Here is an 11,184-nt window from a genome sequence, read left to right as displayed (position 1 = left end):
TTCAATTACCAAGTTAACTTTTCCCCAACGGTAGAAAAATCCTGGGATCTTTTACCCTAACCCTGAGCTGTTATCTTTCAGAAAGAGCAGGTCTTCCCCTATCTAAGCTCAAGATTAGTTTTGGAGATGAAGTAATGGAGCCTCTCTCAATGGCAGAGAAATCCTGAGATATTCCCTGCCCCAGCACTGAGCTACTGTCCTTTAGAAAGAGCAGGTCTTTCTCTATCTGAGCTCAGCACCAGTTTCAAAGGCGAGAGAGTAACCTTAACCCTAACCATACTCACAATGGCCTGTCTGAGCTGCCTAGCTTGGCCACCAGCACATCTGAGGCTTTTTTTTTATACTAAAGAAGGCAGGAGAGCCTTTCCAAAATGGAGATCTCATCCCCAGGAAAAAGGGCGGTCTAACAGATACTTTTTAAAATCAATAACTGCAAAAGGCTTGCAGGTTGGCTTCCAGCCTTTGCTAATGTTTGACTATTGGGGTGCTGCTAAGACTGTAGCAACATTGGAGGAAATACAAAGGGATGCTATTTCAAGCAACTAAGGGGCAATGCAAACCAAGTTCCTGGAAGACGGAACAGGACCACAAAACGCAGACACAAATCAAAGGGCATGAAAGGTACTGCAGACTCATTCAACCAGAGAAATCAGCCATAGCAGAGCACGGACACAGAGTGTTTTTTGACAACACAGAAATGTTGGAACACTCTGACAACCACCATGACAGGCTACACAGAGAAGCCATTGAAATCCACAAGCAGGTGGACAATTTAACAGCAACCCAAGATCAATACTATTTGAGTGGGCCATTGCCCTTAGATGATATTGATCCCCACTGTGTAGAGTTACAATCAGTGAAAAGATCTCTCTCTTCTGTCTTTGCAACCTAAGGTTCTTCAAAAACAAACTCATCCGCTTAGACTACCGCTGTGGTTAGGGAAGTCATGCTACCCCTCTATGCCGCTTTGGTTAGACCACACCTGGAATATTGTGTCCAATTCTGGGCACCACAATTCAAGAGAGATATTGACAAGCTGGAATGTGTCCAGAGGAGGGCGAGTAAAATGATAAAGGGTCTGGAGAACAAGCCCTATGAGGAGCAGCTTAAAGAGCTGGGCATGTTTAGCCTGAAGAAGAGAAGGCTGAGAGGAGATATGATAGCCATGTATAAATATGTGAGAGGAAGCCACAGGGAGGAGGGAGCAAGCTTGTTTTCTGCTTCCCTGGAGACTAGGGCGCGGAACAATGGCTTCAAACTACAAGAGAGGAGATTCCACCTGAACATGAGGAAGAACTTCCTGACTGTGAGAGCTGTTCAGCAGTGGATCTCTCTGCCCCCGGAGCGTGATGGAGGCTCCTTCTTCTCTGTGAAGCTTTTACACAGAGGCTGGATGGCCATCTGTCAGGGGTGCTTTGAATGCAATATTCCTGCTTCTTGGCAGAATCGGTTGGACTGGATGGCCCATGAGGTCACTTCCAACTCTTTGATTCTATGATTCTACACAGGGCCTACCAAATGTCACTGTGGTTCTTATGTGGAACTTTGTTTATGGAATCCACAACCTATAATATATCCAGAGAAAGGCCGCCAAAATGGTCATTTCCAGCAGCCAAACTCGATTTGGTTTGCTTGTGGTTCCCTTTTAGTGCATTTGAGGGCTAAAGTCTAGGGCACAAGCATAGCCCTCCCAGGATGCATCTACACTGCAGAATTAATGCAGTTTGACAGCACTTCCAATTGCCATGCCTCAGTATGCAATCCTGGGAGTTGTAGCTTGGGGAGGCACCAGCATTCCTTGGCAGAGAAAGCGAAGTACATTGCAAACTCATGTCCTCATGATTCCATAGCATTGAACCATAGGAGTAAAAGTGGCATCAGGCTGCGTTGATTCCCGTATAAATTCACCCATTTATTTATTTATTTACTTATTTGCAGTATTTCTATTCCGCCCTTCTCACCCCGCAGGGGACTCAGGGCAGATTACAGTGTACACATATATTTATTTATTTATTTATTTATTTATTTATTTACAGTTCTTATATTCCGCCCTTCTCACCCCGCAGGGGACTCAGGGCGGATTACAGTAAACACATATATTGCAAACATTCAATGCCAGTTTGACAAACAACATTTAACAGACAAAGGCTATTTAACTTTTTTTTTTTTCTGGCCGCCGGGGGAGCTGCTGCTTTTCATCGTCCATCAACGACACCGATGAAGTTCTTCCGCATTCCACATTCCCCGGAGTCTTCTTTCTTTATGGCCTCATAAATTAGTTAAATTTAGCCTCCCACACAAGGTGGTGCCTTATTTTCCTACTTGACAGATGCAACTGTCTTTCGGGTTGTAAAGGTCGACAACGGGCTACACAATGGCTGGACACCCACTCCAGCCCGGCCTGGCTTCGAACTCATGACCTTTTGGTCAGAGTGATCTTAATGCAGCTGACACTCAGCCAGCTGCGCCACAAATTCAATGGCAATTTTTAACATACAACATATACAGACATACACAGAGGCTATGTAACTTTTTCTGGCCGCCAGGGGGAGCTGTCGCTTTCATCGTCCATCTGCGACACTGATGAAGCACTTCCGCATTCCCCGCATGCTTCCTCGCTGGAATGCTTTGCTGGAGTCTTTTTTATGTCCTCGTAAATTAGTTAATTTAGCCTCCCCACACTTTAAGGTGGTACCTAATTTTCCTACTTGACAGATGCAACTGTCTTTCGGGTTGCAAAGGTCGACAACAGGCTACACAATTGGTTGGAAACCCACTCCAACCCGGGCTGGCTTCGAACTCATGACCTTTTGGTCAGAGTGATCTTAATGCAGCTGACACTCAGCCAGCTGCACCACAATCCCACCCAAGGACTTTAGAATTGAGCTCTTTTGCGGAAAGATATAAAGTTGCAAGATTCAAGTCCTTTTATTAGGGGAAGGATACAAAGTATAGGGAAAGGGAAGGCTAGGTGAGACTGCAGGCATTCCTGGTCTTTGAGCTAGCTGCTGGGGCGCATTTCATCTGTTAGTCCCAAAGGCTTGGTCCAGGAACTGCGGAACTCTCCGCTGCAACTCACACCAATGTGAAGGCGGGGCTCCCCGCCGCGCTCGGGCTCAGAATCACCTATGATATACCTATTCTATACTGTAAGCGTGTATGCTGTGTGATAACACTGAGAGTACCGTTATTCAGTGTATGAGATCCTGGGATTTGTAGTTTGTGGAGGCCCTAGCCCTCTTTGGCAGAGAAGGCTAAAGAGTGAGCTTGTTGAACTACACCTCCCAGGAATCTGAGCCGGGACCATTGAAGTGGTGTCAAGCTGCATTCATTCTACAGCAAGCATGCTCAAACTGCAGCCCTCCATCTATTTGGGCCTTCAACTCCCAGAATTCCTGACAATGGAAGAAGCCCGTTAGAAATTCTCAGAGTTGGAGACCCAAACATCTGGAAGGCCGCAGTTTGACGATGCCTGTTCTACAGCATAGAGTCACCCAAGGAAGCTGAGGGCAGAGAAACAGGAGAGGCTCCTGGAGGGAAGTGTTGCCTATTTCTCTGGTTTTCTTTTCCATTGCTGGAAGGTGTGGTGTTTTAAAGAAGCAGCTCTGAGCAGGCAGTAACAGTAACACCCAAATGTTGCCAGTGGCTTCCTCTGAATCCTACTGGGATTCATTGCTGTCTCTCATCCAAGCACTACCAGAGCTACTCCTTCTTAGCTTGCAAGGACAGAAAGTGTCCTGGTGCCTTTAAGAAAGTGTCCCAATTTCTAGACTTCCAGATGTTTTGGATTTCATCCAAAACATCCAGAGGACCTCAGTTTGGGAACTGCTGCTTTGAGTTCTTCAAACCCTCTCCTGTTCCTGGGGAAATCCCTTGAAAGCAGCCTCTCCCCATGTCTTTCAGAGGGAGGTTTTGCTAGTTGGCTTCCAAAGAGTTAAAGCAAAACATCTGGATTCCTAGAGGGGAAGTCAATGGCCAATCAGAAGCGTCCTGCAGGCCAGGCCCCTCCTCTTCTGGCCATGTGGATCTCTTCCTGGAGGAGGAGGAGGAGTGGCTGGGAGAGCCTTGGGAGAGAGTGCCTTCCTTCCTTCCTTCCTTCCTTCCTTCCTTCCTTCCTTCCTTCCCAGGTAGGGGGGCCATGGCTCTCCTGCTGCCCAGGTTGGAGCCTGGCTGCCAGGAGAGGCCGCAGGAGGGAAGCCAGCCCGGTGGTGCATCTTCAGGCCCAGCAGAGCCAAGCCAGGACCCTCCGCCTGCCTTTCCTGCTGCTGCTGCTGCTGCTGCTGCTGCTGGGAATGGGGGGCAGTGGTGGGGAGGAGGAGGAGGAGGAAGCCTTCTGGTGGGGAAGGAGGAGGAGGAGGAGGGGGGGCTGCGAAGGGGAGAGCCCCCACCACCTTCAGGGGCAGAGCGCCAGAGCTTCAGGCAGTTCACCTACCAGGAGGCCTTGGGGCCCCGAGAGGCCTGCAGCCGCCTCCACTCTCTCTGCCGCCTGTGGCTGAAGCCCCAGCGACACTCCAAGGCGGAGATGCTGGACCTGGTCATCCTGGAGCAGTTCCTGGCCGTCCTTCCTGCCGAGATGGAGCGCTGGGTCAGGGAATGTGGGGCAGAGACCAGCTCCCAGGCCGTGGCCTTGGCCGAAGGCTTCCTCCTGAGTCGGGACCAAGAGGAGAAGGAGACGCAGGTGAGAAAGAGAAGATCATTCCCACGCTTCCAAAGAGCCAGGAACGCTTATCATGAAGGGAGCCAAACTCCAGATCCCTCCCTCCCCTCTTTCCCTTATTTTCCGATCATTAGTATCTGTGTCCCTTTGGTGTTTTTTCAGGTGGCGGACATGTGTGCAGAAGTATTTTCCGCCTTGGAAAGGCCTCCCTCCACTTCCAGCTGGATGCCGGATTGTGCAGGACAAAGGGAACCTCCCAGCTCCACAAGTAAAGACCCAGCGACACTTGGGTGGCTTGACTCCACTCCTTTGGGGTTTTTGTTGCTCAGTGAATGAAAGGGATCCAGGTCCCTTTGGATACACAGGTTCTCCTGAACATGGGTAAACAGTACAATCAAGCATATTTGCTGCATCATTAGAGGAGTGTAGTGCCTAGGGATGCGAGCTGCGTTGGATGGTGGCTGGCTTCACATGGCAGCACCAACAACTCACTGCAGACAAATCTTCAAGTTGTGCTTAAGTAGCTGTTTTGGAAAATTAGGCCTGCTCAACATGCTTTCAATCAGTCTTTCAAAGCAATTTCAGCCACATAATAATGTGCAGTGACTTTGAGGCTACTGACATAGATGGTAGGTGTGTTGTGGCCGTTCCTCCTCTCCACTGCGCTCGCCTGCTCCCAGACTGCTCCCATTATCACTACTCGTAGGCAGCCAGAGAAGAAATAGGAAACCTAACCATTCCTTGTTTCTCCCCAGTCACTTCCTTTAGAAAATAAAAGTAAATAACACAACAGCAGGGCTCTGTGGCTGAGCCTGGCCAAAAGAGACCAAATTGCTCATTGTTCTGGATATCATGAATCCCTACGAGGGGCAGCCAGGTATGGTCAGCCTGGAGAAGAGCAGGCTGAGAGGGGAATATGTTGAAAGGATATCATATTAATATACATACTGCTATGCTATTCCCACACTGAGAACCTATTTTTTTAAGTGCCATATGTATTAGGTAAGTTTTCTCTCCTCAATGTCCACCAAAAAGTGTGTGGATATTGAGGAGAGAAAACTGTACTTAACCCATATGGCACTTAAAAGTGTTCAAATCAATCAAATCATTTATTTCGGTCATTGACCAGCACTACTTAAAAGTGTTAGTATTTGGTACAGTTTTCTCTCCTCAATATCTATCAAAAAAAGCAGAAGAGGAAGGGGAGAAATTCCTCAAAGAGCCCAATGGGGGTCAGGGTGCATAAAAGGGCTGAAGTCTCCAGGCCAGAGGTTGTTGCTGATGTCAACTGCTCTCAACGTGGCTTCGGCTAATGAATGAAAGGCCGCAAGGTACCCTTTTCTATGTATGACTCTGAAAGCTGCACAGTGGAGAAAGGCAAATTGAAATGTCCTGGAGGGGAGTTTGGGGAATGCCGTCGGCTAAAAAGGCAAATACTGTTGGGCAAGTGGGCTTAATAACAGAATACTCTCCCCATACATTCACAGCAGAGCTAGTTATTAGCAGCAGCATGACCCAGCAGCCGTAGCCCAAAGTGACTGAAAGAAGAGAAACACACAGACCAATATTCTCTCTTCCACAAGAGGCTTTTCTTTGTATATAGTCGCACTATTTACAATAACAAGGTTTCTATAACACCAATAAGACTGCTTTACACACAGCACACAGTCTTTATACTGGAGCTCCCTCACAAGGCTTCTCTTACACAGAAGTTTACCTCACACCGACTGAGGAGTTTCCTCACTGAGGCAAACTAACAACGCCTTCTCATCCCCAGCCTTGCTCAGGTCTTGTCTTCCACGATTGAATCATAGAATCGTAAAATAATAGAATCCTAGAGTTGGAAGAGCCCACAAGGGCCATCCAGTCCCAACTCCCTGCCAGGCAGTAATACACATTCAAAGCTGTCCTTATGGATGGCCATCAAGCCTCTGTTTAAAAACCTGCAGAGAAAGAGACTCCACCACACTCTTAGTTCGCAGCATACTCCATTGTGGAACCGCTGTTACCATTAGGAAGATGGTACCACCAGAAATGGGAGCCAATAAAAGTACCCTTACCTTTTCTCTTCCTACAGGAGGTGAATCAGAACCAACACATACTGGCTTACCTCTTCCTTCTGATGTACGCAGCACACATTCTGTGACACCAGATCAGGTAGGTGAGAGAATCCCTGATGGGCCAAGAAGGGCTCAGGCTTCCAGCATCCTCTTCAAATTGCTATTTCCCCCTCATTCCACCCAAGATGCATGCAGCAATGTCCCTGTGTAAAGACTGACATCTAACTTGGCCACCAGAAGCAACTGCTTTCTATTTGGGATCAGCATGTCCTGCTTACCGATCATGTTTCTCTGCCCAGGTGACCTTCCAAGAGGTGGCCGTGTCTTTCAGTGAGGAGGAGTGGGCCCTGCTGAATCCGGACCAAAGGGCCTTCCATCAGGAGGTCATGGAGGAAAACCTGGAGATTGTGTCCACTTTAAGTAAGGCTCCCTCTTAGTATTAGTCACAACATGACATAGCCGCATGATATCAATTAAAAGTTTACCATTCAACTATAGCATGTCTCTATAGGTCCAACATGATGTACTGTACTTTTTCTAGAGCAGATGTCATTTTTGCATTGTTATTGTTGTCATCGTTGTGTACGTTAAAGTCGTTTCCATTTTATGGCAAGCCTTAGACCAGTGGTTCTCAACCTGTGGGTCCCCAGATATTTTGCCCTCCAACTCCAAGAAATCCTAACAGCTGGTAAACTGACTGGGATTTTTGGGAGTTGTAGGCCACAGGTTGAGAACCACTGTCTTAGACAAACCTATCACAGGGTTTTCTGGGGCTCATATTGTGTGACTCGTCCAAGGTCATTCAATAGGTTTCCATGACTGAGCTGGGAATTGACTATAGTGTCTAGAAAAGCCATAGCCCAATGTTCAAATGACTCCAGCTGAGAGATCATCCACTTTTTTCTATTGTTCATATATTAGCAATCAAACAACAACACCCCCCCACCCCCAATTAGTTCGTTAGGCTGCAGTCCCTCAGACTTGTCACAAAATATGTGGAGCATCCTGTTTCTGGGTCAACAAGAACTGCTTGTTTGTAATTTGGTTTATTATTATTATTTTTTCCAAAAATGCAGAAATAGGCACTCTCTTATTCACAATTAGTAACTACAGCATGTGCCCTATATGTGTGGTTTCCCGCACCCAAGCCTTGGAGAAAGTGGTATCTTCTACATGTTTTTACAGTTTGCTACCCCTGGAATATAGCATTTAGTCCAGGTTTAATTGTTGGAAGTTACAAGAAAATAGATTTTGAAAAAACCCTAGAAGGAAACTCTTCAAGTGGGAGAAGTTCAACAGTGGGATTTATTGTTTAAATTGCTGGTGAGCATTTTAATGATGCCTATTAAGATTTTTTTGGTTTCTTTTAATATGTGTTTTCATTGTCTTTGTTGTTAAGCAACTCACAGAGAAGGGGAGTCATCTCAATACCGAGACTGTGGAGCGAATCAGGAGCTGTGCCTTTCTAGTCAGCAAAGAATGCACACCAGAGAGAAAAAGTTCAAATGCTTGGAGTGTGGAAAGTCTTTTATTCGGAAGGGAGATCTCAATTCTCATCAGAAAATTCACTCGGGGGAGAAACCATTTAAATGCTTGGAGTGTGGAAAGTCTTTTATTCGGAAGGGAGATCTCACTTCTCATCAAAAAATTCACTTGGGAGAGAAACCCTTTAAATGCTTGGAGTGTGGAAAGTCTTTTATTCAGAAGGGAAATCTCACTTCTCATCAAACAATTCACTCTGGGGAGAAACCCTTTAAATGCTTGGAGTGTGGAAAGTGTTTCACTCGTAAGTTAAGCCTCACCTATCATCAAGCTATCCATAGTGGGAAGAAGCCATTTAAATGCTTGGAGTGTGGAAAGAGTTTCACGCAGAAGACAAGCCTGACCTGTCATCAAGCTACTCATACAGAGGATAAGCCATTTAAATGCTTGGAGTGTGGGAAGGGGTTCAAGCAGAAGACAAAACTTGCCTATCATCAAATTATTCATACTGGGCAGAAGCCGTTTAAATGCTTGGAGTGTGGGAAGGGCTTCATTCAAAAGACAAAACTCACCTATCATCAAGTTATTCATACTGGGCAGAAGCCATTTAAATGCTTGGAGTGTGGGAAGCGCTTCAATCAGAAGACAAAACTCACCTATCATCAAGTTATTCATACTGGGCAGAAGCCATTTAAATGCTTGGAGTGTGGAAAGCATTTCACTCATAAGTTAAGCCTCTCCTATCATCAAGTAGTCCATTCTGGGGAGAAGCCATTTAAATGCTTGGATTGTGGAAAGAGTTTCACTCATAAGTTAAGCCTCTCCTATCATCAAGTTATTCATACTGGGCAGAAGCCATTTAAATGCTTGGAGTGTGGGAAGGGCTTCATTCAGAAGCTTAAGCTCACCTATCACCAAGCTAGTCATTCTGGGCAGAAGCCATTTAAATGCTTGGAGTGTGGAAAGCGTTTCACTCATAAATTAAGTCTCACCTATCATCAAGCAGTCCATTCTGGAGTGAAGCCATTTAAATGCCTGGAGTGTGGGAAGGGCTTCGTTCATAAGAGAAGCCTCACCTATCATCAAGCAGTCCATTCTGAGGAGAAGCCATTTAAATGCTTGGAGTGTGGGAAGGGCTTCGCTCACAAGATAAGCCTCACGAAACATCAAACTACTCATACTGGGGAGAAGCTATTTAAATGCTTGGAATGTGGGAAGGGATTCAATCAGAAGACAAGCCTTACCTATCATCAAGGTATTCATACTGGGCAGATGACATTTAAATGCTTGGAGTGTGGGAAGAGTTTCACTAAGAAGGCAAGCCTCACCTATCATCAAGCTAATCATACTGGTCAGAAGCCATTTAAATGCTTGGAATGTGGGAAGGGCTTCAGTCAGAAAACAAGCCTTACCTATCATCAAGCTACTCATACTGGGGAAAAGCCATTTAAATGCTTGGCGTGTGGAAAGAGTTTCACTAAGAAGACAAGCCTTACCAATCATCAAACTACTCATACTGGGGAGAAGCCATTTAAATGCTTAGAGTGTGGGAAGAGTTACACTCAGAAGAAAAGCCTCACCTATCATCAAGCTACTCATAGTGGGGGGAAGCCATTTAATTGCTTGGAGTGTGGGAAGTCTTTTACTCATAAGATAGGCCTCACTTATCATCAAGCTACTCATACTGGGGAGAAGCCATTTAAATGCTTGGAGTGTGGGAAGAGTTACACTACGAAGACAAACCTCACCTATCATCAAGCTACTCATACTGGGTTGAAGCCATTTCAATGCTTGGAGTGCGGGAAGAGTTACACTCACAAGGTTAGTCTCGCCTGTCATCAAGCTACTCATACTGGGGAGAAGCCATTTAAATGCCTGGAGTGTGGGAAGAGTTATACTCAGAAGGTAAGCCTCACCTTTCATCAAGCTACTCATACTGGGGAGAAGCCATTTAAATGCCTGGAGTGTGGGAAGGGCTTCCCACAGAAGGCAAGCCTCACACAACATCAAAGAATCCACACTGGAGAAAAACCATTTAAATGCTTGGATTGTGGGATGGGCTTCTCACACAAGGCAAAGCTCACAGAACACCAAATAATCCACACTTGAGAATATCCATTTCAATGCTTGGAGTGTGGAAGAAGTTTCAAACAGAAGACAAACCCTACATATTCATCAAGCGAAACGCAAGGGGGATGGAACCTGTTAAATGCCCAGAGTGTGTAAAGTGCTTTTGCCAGTAGAAATGCCTCCCTTCTTTTCCCTCATCCAAACCCTGAGGAGACTGAACTTCTATAATAGAGATGACTTTAAAATTCTATTTCGTTGTTGTTTTTTTCACGAATGATTGGAATTTTAAAAAATCATCTATATAAATAAAAATGTAATGTTTGTTTGTGGTATTCACAGAACTCAAAAACCCTGGATGGATTGACACCAAATTTGGACACAATACACCTAACAACCCAATGTATGTCCTTCACTCAAAAAAACACTGAAAAACACAGCAGAAGGGACTTAAAAAGCCCCAAAAATCTAAATGAGGAAAAGCTAAATGACAATACAGAAAAAAGGGAAGAAAGAGGGAGGGAAGGGGAGAAAAGAAAGAAAGAGGGAGGGAGGGAGGGAAAGAAGGAAACATGGAAGTAAAGAGAGAAGGAAGGAAAGAGGTAGAGAAGGAAGAAAGGAGAGAAAGAGGGAGAGAAAGAAAAAGGGGGGAGGAAGGAAAGTTAGAAAAGGAAGGAAGGAGAGAAGGAAAGAAAAAAGGGAAAGAGGAAGTGAAGGAAAGGGGGGAAGATATAGAGAAAGAGGGAGGGAAGGAAAGAGGGAAGAAAAGAAAGACAGCAGAAGAGAAAGAAGAGGGGGAAGGAAGAAAGGGGAGAAAGGGAGGGAAAGAAAAAGGGGGAAGGAAGGGGAGAAGGAAGGAAAGAGAAAAGGAAAGAAAAAAGGGGAAGATGTAGAGAAAGGGAGGGAAGGAAAGAAGGA

At 45.8% G+C, this 11,184-nt stretch overlaps 1 pseudogene; it reads left to right on the top strand.

Annotated features, from left to right (window-relative positions):
* LOC132765976 (zinc finger protein 585A-like) overlaps positions 1-10,601 on the top strand; it is a 55,442-nt pseudogene extending 44,841 nt beyond the window's left edge.
* Positions 10,602-11,184: the final 583 nt, after the last annotated feature.

This window comes from Anolis sagrei, chromosome 2 (genome assembly GCF_037176765.1).
Source record: "Anolis sagrei isolate rAnoSag1 chromosome 2, rAnoSag1.mat, whole genome shotgun sequence".
NCBI classification, from domain to species: Eukaryota; Metazoa; Chordata; class Lepidosauria; order Squamata; family Dactyloidae; genus Anolis; species Anolis sagrei.
This window is presented reverse-complemented; position numbering and strand designations above follow the sequence as displayed.